We start from the raw sequence: 12,500 nt of genomic DNA, 5'->3' as shown, positions 1-12,500 counted from the left end.
AATTTCTACTACTAAAGTTTTGCCATACTTAAGATTAAAGTAAACCAGTAAAAGGAAGATACAGTCTCACAAATGTGTCCCAATCAATTGGAAAAAGCATAAATCCTAATAAGATAAATTTCCGTCCCAAATAAATGAAATTCCTTACTTCTTTACATCATAAGGCGAACATATATGATTAGATTCCAAGCATGCATTTTCATAATCTGAGCAAAAATGATAACAGAATTAGGTAACGCATGTTACATACTTTCCAGTATAATAGGAAATATCTAGAAATGACAAGATTTATTTTCTTAATGGTACAGAATATGAGTAATGTTATTCTAAACATGTGAATTACTTTTCATTTCCAGAAGGTAAAATTCCTATCCTCGGCAAAATTTTCCGAGTCATCTAACCCTTCTTTGCAAGACTCGGGTCTATCAGCAATTGAAGAGGTGACGCCTAAATACCCCAAAAGCTTCTTCTGGGACCGCGCTTAATTGGGGAATCATGGCTACCTTGAACTCCATAACATAAGAATGTGAAGCCAGAGTGTTTTCAAAGATGACTAACGTCCTTCTGTGATTTGCGTAATTAACAGAATGTCTGGTTGAGGATAATTGAAGGACGAAATATTTTATTTTATTTTTTTACCTTGACGATTCTGGTAAACTTGCTTACAGAAAAACCAACAATGTGCAAAGAAAATATTGTAGCAACAACTGACCATCATTTTGTACAAAACACAAAGTGTATGGGAAACACACTACAGGTCACACAACAAAGACCATTCTCTCTTAGCACACGGCCCAATACGACTAGGTGGAATAGAAGAGCCTTTGTCCAAGGCTTCTGAGCAATACTTGACAACCCTGATGTCAAAACTTACCGTACCGATCATGTTATATATATTACAATTTTATGATTGGAGCCTTGGCAATTGTTAACAAAATATCATTCACACACTTGTGTATAAGAATTCGTTTCATATCTACATATATAAGCACAAATACTCACGTACATAAAGACCCCAAAAAACCATATGCACACACAATATGTAGACCTATATATGTGTGCCTGTGTGGTAGCCAATAGCAAATGAATGCCAGCATAAAAAATGGTATCTCTAGTAGGTTCTCATCCATTCGAATTGCACCTTTACGCACGTATGTATATAGAGTAATAATTAGGTTTATACACACAAACACACACACACAGAAACACACACACACACACACACACACACACACATATATATATATATATATATATATATATATATATATATATATATATATGAGTGCGAAATAAATACGGATAAAAACTCCCTAACATTACGATTTTAAACTATAATACAGTTCAATTACTAATGGCTGCCATCCAAGCTATACGAAGTTCCAAACAAACCAATACTTCCGGATGCCGCGAGATGGGTGTGTATAAACGATAACTTCCTCCATAACTTACAACGTATCGCGTGCAACTGAGTTTACAGTAAAGACCAATAGCAGGAGGGGGGACGTGAAGGAAGGTGCGTTAAAACTCCTTCGTTGGAAGTTATCGATTCTGCAAGTTACGTCGAGTTGAGAGAGATCTTGAAATGATAACTAAAATCTTCATATATGAAAATAAGGAGATACGTATGAGTTTGTTATAGCATTACTTTGAAATCCAAACGTCAACCCTCCTCAGTGCGGAAAAGGAACGAAGACGTAAGATATAAACTACATAAGAGAAACAATAAAGAATAAGAATAAATTAAGATACCAACCAATGTTGAATAAAAAAAGCAATATATAACCCATGACGTCATAACATCGTAACATGCCCAATAAGTGAGCATTTGCACCAAGTTTACTTCTGAAGTCCCATCAATTTTAAAATATTGTAAATTCCTTATCAATTATACAAATAAGTCATAACCTCTTAAAAAATGTAAATATGCTTTCCGTTACCGTGAATCATCATAAAAATGTTCTTTACAGAATATCACTAGATACATGAAAAAATTCTGAGGTCATAGATCATCTGAAGATGTTTTCTGTTTCAATTACTGTATATTTCCGCGAATAAGACGACCTTTGAATTCCAAATTTCACTCCCTGAAATTTGGGGGTTGTCTTATACTACCAGTATAACAAACAAACCTTGAATTAGAAAGTGATGTTTATCGGTAAATTAGAGCCAGCCCAAGTGCGATAACCACACTCACACATGAAAAGATTCACATACAGGTAATAATTCCATGTTTACCTTACATATTAGTACCAGATCTTCATAATAATTCCGTATCGATGAAATCAACTTTTTTCTAAGTGAGAAAGCGAGCTGCATATGTAGGCCAAACATCGTCAGCTGATTCATACTACCGCTATTGAGGATATGCTCACTTACGGAATATTTTTTTTCTAATACAATTTCCAAAACAAATTATGATAACAAAGTGTTCACACAGTTTACTGAAAGCTATTAAGATCATTAGTTATCACTTTGTTGTGATTGGTGATAAACGTAAATAAAACAATGGTTTCCCTTTTAGACGCTGTGTTTAGGAAAAAAAAAAAACATGATACAGAATAACCTTTATTTATCTTATTTTGAATTTGTGACACCGTAATATATTTGTAATAACATCATATTTTCAAAAAGCTATTAGTATCATTAGGCCTACCTATCATGGCTTTTCTTTGAAATTCACGATACTATGCATTATAACTATTGGAAACTGCAGAAGATATATCAAGCTGGACTAAATGTACACACATTTAACAAAAGACAGCTCTGGCGCAAAGTTGCATTTTCACGAGCATTACCAACAAATTTTCTTCGATGTAAATGTGTACTCTCACGAGTAGACTGATCCGGCACTAATGCGTACTCTCAAGAGCTTTAACAATAAAACTGCTCCAGCGTAAATGCAAACACTCAGGAGCTTTAACAAGAAAACTGCTTCGGCACAAATGCGTACTCTCAAGAGCTTCAACAAGAAGTTACTCCGCCACAGATGCGTACATTCAAGAAATTTAGAAAGAAGACTGCTCCTGTGCAAATGCGTAATCTCAAGAGCATTAACAAGATGACCGCTCCAGCATAAATGTCTACTTTTACAAGCTTTAACAAGAAGACTGGCCCGACGCAAATGCGTACTGTCAATAGCTTTTACGAGAGAAGTGTTCTAGCGCAAATATGTACTCACGCAAGATCTACAAATGCGTATTCTAACAAGCTTTAATAAGAAAACTGATAAAGGGCAGACACGCACTTTCACGAGCTTTAGTAGGAAGACTGTTCTTGTGCAAATGTGTACTCTCAATCTTAACAAGAAAACTGTTCCGGTACTAATGCATTGTCTCAAAAGCTCTTACTAAGAAGTGTTCTCCGGCACAAATGTGTACTCACATGTGTCTTACAAATGTGAACTCAATTGGGTACTCTAAAGAGCTTTGACATAAAGACTGCTCCGTCCCAAATGCACGCTCGCGAGCTTTAACAAAAAGACTTTGTCCGGTGCAAATACACACTCTCGTAAGCTTTAACATGAAGACTTTGTCGAGTGCCCATGCACCCTCTCACGAGCTATATAACAGCGTACAAGCTTTTCAAAGAAGTCTGTTCCAGCGTAAATGCATACTCTCACGAGTTTGTTTAGTACGGATAAAATGAGAGAGAATATTAGATATTTCGATTTGTTCGACAGACATAAAAGTCGTCACAATTTCCACATTTTTTTCCTATGACACAGTGCGGTAGCAAACAAGCAAATTCGACTCAGATATATTTACTTGCGTAAAAATATATACACATTTTCCATTCTCTGCTATAGCTGTTACCACGCTCCTCTACGGAAATCAATAAATCAATCTTCCTTCCCATACACCTTTTCCCTTTAGAGGGTGGCCAGAAAATGTGTGGTTTTTCCCAATCCTCATCCAGTGTTTTGGAATGAGAGTGTTGGCCCATCCTCCTCTTCTCAAATACCAACGACCCATTTCTATTCAGTAGTTACCAAGCGTAATTGATAGCATGTTGGCATTATCTATTGTAAGAGTTACATGTGCAAATTCTTGATATTTTGCTTGTTAAAATAAGTTATGCCTAATAATACTAATAATAATAATAATTTTTCGCTTTTAGTGCTTCAATAAAAGCTTAATCCTCTACATACATACTTCATAATAATAATAATAATAATAATAATAATAATAATAATAATAATTCAGTTTTAGCGCTTCTTTAAAAGCTTAATGCATGTTTTCAGAGAATGTACATGTTTGTTAAGATTTTTTATGCTATCGAGGAGATGTTCTTTATTTTCCCTAATTTCAAAAAATTTTGCCGTTTCAAAAAGAATCAGATTGATTCAGTTTACGTGTAATTCCAACGTTCGATGATCTAATTGGTCAATCTGAGTAATACTTTAAGGAAGCTAGGAAAAATCAGAGTAAACGCCATCATTATAAGAAGCCCATATATCTATCTATACATCTATCTATCTACCTATCTATCTATCTTTATATATATATATATATATATATATATATATATATATATATATATATATATATATATATATATATAGTATTTAAGTAGTAGGTAGGCTAGAAAATTATTGGGTCCTTGGACTGGCCAGACACTACATTGGAACCCTTTCTCTGCTCAGGAATATTTTTTCTTTGTCTACACGTACACAGAATAGTCTGCTTTATTCTTTACACAGCCTCCGGTGTCCTCATACATTTCACAACACTGAGATTAACAAACAATTCTTCTTCACTAAAGAATTAACTACTGCACTATAATTAGTCAGTGGCTAATTTCTTCTTGATACGGGTAGAAGAGACTCAATAGCTATGGTAAACAGCTACTCTTGGAGAAAGACACTCCAAAATTAAACCATTGTTCTCTAGTCTTGGGTAGTGCCATAGCCTCTGTACCATGGTCTTCCACTGTCTTGAGTTAGAGTTCAGTTGAACTGGCTATCCTAGAGGGTATTTAGCCTTGCATGGTGTATCGGCTCTGCCATGTTGACCGTTTTTTCCGACTATCTGTTCAAAGTCTGTGGGTTTTATTAATGCCTTTATTAATATTCATGTACATATTGTTTTTGTTATGATTATTGTTAATTTAGTTTTAAGTATGATGAATAATTTTTATTGCCATCAAATTTTATTCTGTCTGGAGACATTGAGCAAACTCCGGGACCAGTACGGTCTAGAATTCGACAGTGTCATCTACTGTATTGCAATATTCGAGGTCTTCATGAAAATAATCAAGACCTTACAGTTGCGTCCACACGGTATGATATTCTTTTTTGCTTAGAAACATTGATTTCTAATATGAGCTACTTATCACTCATCCCTTTTTAAAACTGGATACCATTCCTAGAGTCAGGGGAATGGTGGTGTATATTAGGACAGAGTACCCTGCTTCTCATAAGTCCAGTTCTGATGTGGATGTCATAAGATTCAAGTAATAAAATTCGCGGCATGCATAACAACGTCTATTTGTGTTCGATCTACCAGAATCCAAACATGAATGATTGTATCTTCGATTGTCTTCTTACCATTATGGATAAGATACATGATGATGGAAAGGCCTCTTTTGTTTATGTTGGTGATTTCAGTGCTAACCATAGGGAGTGGTTAAATTTTTTTTCTGCTACTGATCACCACAGCTTAAAAGCTTTGGTTTTTGCCTCTGAATCAGGCTGTGAGCAAATCATAAGTGAAGCTACTCACAAGTCTGGTAACTAATTGGATCTCGTATACACCAACTACCCCTGGTGTAGCATCCTATTCCAGATATGTCATACTCATGTAAGATTTATGTAAAATCTCAAGCAGAATGGAAAGGAATTTTGTGTGATCTTTTGGGCTTGAATTGGTTAAAATTGTATAATTGTGTTGAGCCTGCTGCTCCTTTGAATGAGAATCTAGTTAACATAATTGATAGACGTATCCCTTCTCGTGCGCTAAGGTACCAAGTGAAGGACAAACCCTAGTTCAATAATAATTGCAGATGTCCTTATTTGGAGAAGCATGAGGTCTATCTTCTTTGGAAGGGTAACAGATCAGATCTGACGTGGAATAACTATACACAACTCAGAGCTTTTGCTCACAAAGTTTATGCTTCAACTGAAAAGGAATACAATTTAGCCATAAAAGAAAGCTTTACTAGTACAACCCAAGAACATAAGTGGTGGGCTACGCTTAAATCTGCACTCTTTGGTGTGGACAAAATGATTTCTCCTCTACTTAAACCAGGTGACTATGTAACTCATTGCTCAAAGGAAAAGACAAACCCTTAGGGTGATGTGTTTGACAGTAAATAGATTAATGAGAAACTAGATCATTCTCATTTCTGTTTTTCTAAGACTAAACTAACTAGTTTAGCTTTTCGATCTCGTGAAATTAAAGCTCCCTTGATGGACCTTGAGGCTAATGGAGGTGTAGACCAAATGGTAGTTTTTCTTGGTTTTTTATAAAGACTACAGATTTTTTTAGCTCCAAAGTTATCTGTTATTTTGCACAATTTAGCAAGAAGAGGTTCTTTTAGCAATTGTTGCAGAATTGGAAATATTACTCCATTATGTAAATGCATTTGTGGTAGCTCAAGTTCAGCTGATTGCTACCCAATTTCCATAACTCCAATATTATCTAAAGCTTTTGAACGTCTTTTGCAAAATGTCTTAATAGGTTTGCTGAAGGTTATCATCTGTTCCCTAATTTGCAATTTGGTTTTCGTAAAGGCCTTGGAGCATGTGATGCCTTTCTTACAATCTCGAATGCTGTACAGAAATCCCTTGATTGTGGTCAGGAAGTTTGTATGATTGTCCTTAATTTAGTGGTGCCTTTGACCATGTTAATCATGAGGCCTTGTTTTCAAGCTATAAACAATTGGGAGTGGGCAGGTCTTTTCTTAGCATTATTAATAAATTTCTAAGTAATAGATTGCAGAGTTGTTTTGATGGGCACCATAATGAGCATAGGAAAGTGATATTTGGTATCCTTTAGTTTAGTAATCTTGGCCCTTTACTTTTCTTAATATATACACATGACATGTGGTTTGGCCTAGAAAACATATGCAGATGATGCTACTCTCTGCATGAATTCCATTTCCTGAATGTAGATCTGGGGGTTGCTGAATCACTTAATAGAGATCTAGCTAAAATCAGTGCATGGTGCAAATTATGGGACTTGAAACTGAATCCCAACAAAACTCAAAGTATGATTGTGAGTATGTTGAGTACAGTATGTTCTTCAACATCCGGAACTCACCATTGATAATGTTTAACTATGTATGACTCTTTTCAAATTTTAGGTGTGAATCTTGACAGCAAATTTACTTTTCAGAAACACAGGGCTGTCTCTCCTTCAATTGCACAAAAAACTTGCATATTGAGAAAATCTTGTCAGATTTTCGGCGATCAGTCTACTGTATTCTGAAGAAGTGTTCCAATTCTTTCATTCTACCCTGTTTCGAGTATTGTTCTCCTCTTTAGTCTTCAGCTGCTGATTCTCATCTTAATTTGCTGGACATGAACTTACGGTTTATTAAATTTCTGATTCCTGATATAGATATTAATCTCTGCCAAAGTCGTTCAATTAGTTTTTTAAAAACTCTGACCATCCTTTACATTCGGATCTTTCGGGACAGTACCATCCTGTTCGTAATACTAGGTATGCAGAGAATTTTAATAGTCATGCCTTCTCCATCCTGAGGATCAATACTACACAGTATTCTAGGAGTTTTATTCCCCCTGTGACAAAGTTGTGGAATGATCTTCCTAATCGGGTAGTTGAATCGGTAAAACTTCAAAAGTTCAGACTTGCAGCAAATGTTTTTTTTATGTTACACCAGCTGACATAAGTCTCATTTTATAATTTATATATGATAGATCTATTTTAATGCTATTACTGTTCTTAAGATATTTTATTTTGATTGTTCATTACTTCTCATATAGTTTATTTATTTCCTTTCCTCACTGGGGTATTTTTCATTGTTGGATCCTTTGGGCTTATAGTATCCTGATTCTCCAACTAGGATTATACCTTAGCTTGTAATAATAATATTACTTATAATATACAGAAATATACTTTGTATACACACAGACACAAACATATAAATATATATATATATATATATATATATATATATATACATATATATATATATATATGTCTATATATATACATATATATATGTATATATATATATATATATATATATATATATATATATATATATATATATATAGATGATTTCATGAGCGTTGAATTTCAAATACGTTGATAGTCACAATACCCCATTAATTTTGCATTAGGGATGTATGCAATAAATTCTTATTCGCTATTTCTCGAAGTTCGTGAAAAGGAGTGGTAAACATTTTGATCAAAACTTGTCAATAATTCATTCAGTATTGAGCTTCTGATTTTTATGTTACTAGAATTATTATCAACATATAGCACGCATGAAAAAGACGCGAAAAAATTCCTTTCATCAATTCAATATAGAAAAGGATTGATCATTTTCCCTTTTCTATAAAATGCATGCCATTTACATAAGCGAAAGTCAATTAAAATCTAGCATTTCAATATAAGCAATTAATTCCATCCATCATAGGCAATCCTCTTCACAAATTTAATATTATCAATTAAAAGCTAATATCTCGACGAATTTAATCAATTTAGTCAATTATTCCAAAGGTATGCTTTCAGTTTCATTCAATCACTTTAACCAAAGCCTCATATTCATCAACTCTTACCCTTCAATAAATGAACATTTCTCGTTAATCACGATTTCTGTTAACGATTCACATTTCATCCCCGGGCCAGCCATGCGTCAAAATCCGTAATATATTTTCTATTATGTAATAATTTGGCAAAAAAATTCTGCAACAAAAATACTATCGGTTGTGCTATTGCTGACAATTTTTAGTTTAATAAAAATTTTATTCTACTCCAAACATTTCTATAATTTTATATTGCACATAAAAACATACATACATACATACATACATACATATATATATATACAGTATATATATATATATATATATATATATATATATATATATGTATATATATATATATATATATATATATATATATATGCATATATATATATATATATATACATATATATATATATATATATATATATATATATATATATATATATATATATATATATATATATATATATATATATATATATATCAAGGAATGGTTCAACTTACGCGAGATTTGTCATGCCCCATTATTCTGTTTCACATACCTGCAAAAGAAAAATTACTGTTACTCGATATATTAAAATTTGGAAAATGAAATAAAGGAATTTCTTCTGGAACACATTGTCGATTGTGTATATTTTTGTATCCTTAATAATAATAATAATAATAATAATAATAATAATAATAATAATAATAATAATAATAATAATAATAATAATAATAATAATAACAGCAGTTAGAGAGCAATTCCTACCATATATACCACACCTTTTAGTAATATTCCACATATTTTGTAATAGATGAAATAAAACTACAGCATTCTCCCACGAAATTTCACAGTATTATATTTCTTAGCAGAGAGTATATTAACCATTCTTCTATAGCTCTCTAATAATCGATAATGAAAAATTGGAGGGTTTCCAAATTATTGATCAGTTCTAGACAGAAGTTATAAAATATTTGTAATTTAGCACTGAAAAGCAATTTGCATTTAAAGCTGAAATGTTGAAATTTTTGCATAAGAGAACAGTAATACTTTTAAAAGTGAGACAAAAACACTGACTTCTTTCAGATTTGATGATAAAGTCAGTAATAGTTTTGCAAATGTTAATATAATGCACATTAAAAAGTGAAATGATTAACAATAATGACATGGAATATGTTGAGGGTTAAAATCAATAACTATGTTCAGAGGGTAGCGTGATCACAGACTATGGGAGAGAAAATGACAGATGGAGGAGACTTATATGCAGACTACCATCATCTCTATTATCATTTTACTCGACGTCTGTATTAAAAAAAGAATAGTACGTGGTCCCAAAATTAAAGCAATGATTGTATTTGGATAGAGATTTTTACCTCCACTGAGACTTCGCAATATACAGCACACTCCTGTTTCCCTTTTTCTTTTAAGAAATTCAATAAAAACGACTTTCCAATCAAACAGACTCCAGAATTTAAAGCTTTGGCAAAGGAGGGAAAAAGTGGTTTAAGTGAACTCCTGACCGACTCTGCAGAGTGTAGAGGTTATTGAAAGTTGGGACAACCTTCAAGAGAGACCTTTATTGGAATCACATCTACCTCTCCGGAATAGCAATTTTAAATTGCTCTCCGACATCCAAATAAAGTGGCGTTGTCCTTGAATAGCGACGGAAGACGTAATTTCTATCTGCATTTTTCTTTCCTCATTTGTACATAACTAGTATGGGGCAATAAGCATTAGTCATCATGCATCGAAAATTACCCAAAGAAACTCTTTTTCTGTTTTGAATTTAGGCTCATATCAAAGAATTAAAGATCTTAGTTTCAGACGGCATCATCAGTCTATATATATATATATATATATATATATATATATATATATATATATATATATATATATATATATATATATACACACACACAGTCCACCGCAGGACAAGAGCCTCAAACATGTCCTTCCACACGCATCTGTTTATGGTCTTTCTATGCCAGTCTACAGGTATACATGCAAATATTCTTAGCTCGCCAATCCATCGTCTTCTATTCCTTTCCCTGCTTCGTTTCCAATCTCTAGGAACACATTCTCTTATTCTTCTTTGGCACCGGCTCAGGTGTTTCTTTATTTTCATTGATAAAGTGATTTCTCATTTCACTTGTATAGCACTGTATAAAAATCCTCTGAAAATCTTATCACTCCATCTCTGTAGAGCATTGTATAAAAATCCCTGAAAATCTTATCACTCCTTCTGTTATGTGCCCAATTCCAAGTCTTCTTTTTATTAAATTGATGCTACTTCCTTGCTTTAGTGTATTAATTTTGTATTGTTGAACTAAGCTCATCAGATGTTTCTCTTATTACAGTAGTGTTTATTTGCTTTCTTAAAAATAGTTTTCCTCTTTCTTTCCTTGCATCTAAACAAATTTTACTTCCCACCATTTTATGGTTGCTAAAGTTTTTATTGTTTAGCAATGTTATATCATTAACTAAATTAACTTTTCACTGAGATTGAAAGCTTTTTCCTTTTTCGTTTCTTCATTTTGGCTTTTTCCTGTCCTTTCCTGTTCCTGTTCGTGAATTTTGATTTCCTTCAGCAATTTCTACAAGCATGTCTTCTCTGTCTGTTAATGCGCCTACTACAAATTTGCATACAGCTGATTCGCCTCACTTCTTCTGACCTACTTTAGCATAGAAATCACCCACATCAAATGTAAATAGAGTTTAACATTTTGTCATACACATCTCCAGATCTTCCTAAAAAATCAATTACTTTCTCTGTATGGGATATTTTTGGTGCAAACATTTGAATTTTCTTCAGTTTATACTTCTAATTTAGTTTGGTAATCAATCCTGCAATTCTATCGCTATTATCATAAAATGTGTATGTGCTCCATGCAAGATTTTTATTAAGAAGGAACCCCAGTCAATTTTCTTTGTTCCTTTCATATCCTCTGAGCAAAAGTAAATGATCCTCCTTCAATTATATGTTCCCGAGATTAAATTTCCCTAAATCCTATTATGTCCCAGTTTATCTATTTCAGCTCTTCTAGTAGTACAGCAAAATCTTCCCTAGACAGGGTCCTGACATTCTACGTTACATGGTTCAGTTTCCAAAAGTGGCCTCTTCTAGTCGAGAGACTTTTTGCAACCGCCTGCAGTAAGACATATCTGGACACCCTTTTGGGCAGTTGTTTCACTCACGCTGGGGACTGCACATCGAGAAGAGGTTGTTGTATTCATGTGTGGGATTTGGCCAGGTTTTCATCACCATGCTGGACACTGTAGATTTCAGATAGTGGGAGATTTTGGTCTGATCGCTTACAGGAAACCAACCTAGTATGGGTAGTCCTGATTAGTACAGCCTTCCTAATCATGGGAGTACATAAACCCTTCCACCATGCCGAGGTATCCCGACTCAGTAAGCTGTGTGTGTATATATATATCATTATCATCATCTCCTCCTATGCCTAAGTTAGATTTCAAAAGTAATCTCTAGCTTCAACTTTTAAATCAATACTTCTCCATTCATCCTCTACTACTTCACGCTTCGTAGTCCTCAGCCATGTAGGCCTGGGTCTTACAATTCTTCTGGTGCCTTGTGGAGTCCAGTTGAAAGTTTAGTGAACTAATCTCTTTTGGGGAGGGCGAAGACCATGCCTAGACCACCTCCATCTACCCTTCGTCATTCTCTCATCCATATATGGCAATCGAGTAATCTCTCTTATGATTTCATTTTTAATTTTGTCATGCCCTTTGACTCCCAATATCATTCTGAGGGCTTTGTTCTCAAATCTACAAAATCTG

Source organism: Palaemon carinicauda, chromosome 4 (assembly GCF_036898095.1).
Source record: "Palaemon carinicauda isolate YSFRI2023 chromosome 4, ASM3689809v2, whole genome shotgun sequence".
NCBI classification, from domain to species: Eukaryota; Metazoa; Arthropoda; class Malacostraca; order Decapoda; family Palaemonidae; genus Palaemon; species Palaemon carinicauda.
The sequence above is the reverse complement of the archived record's forward strand: the minus strand, read 5'-3'. Positions refer to the sequence as shown.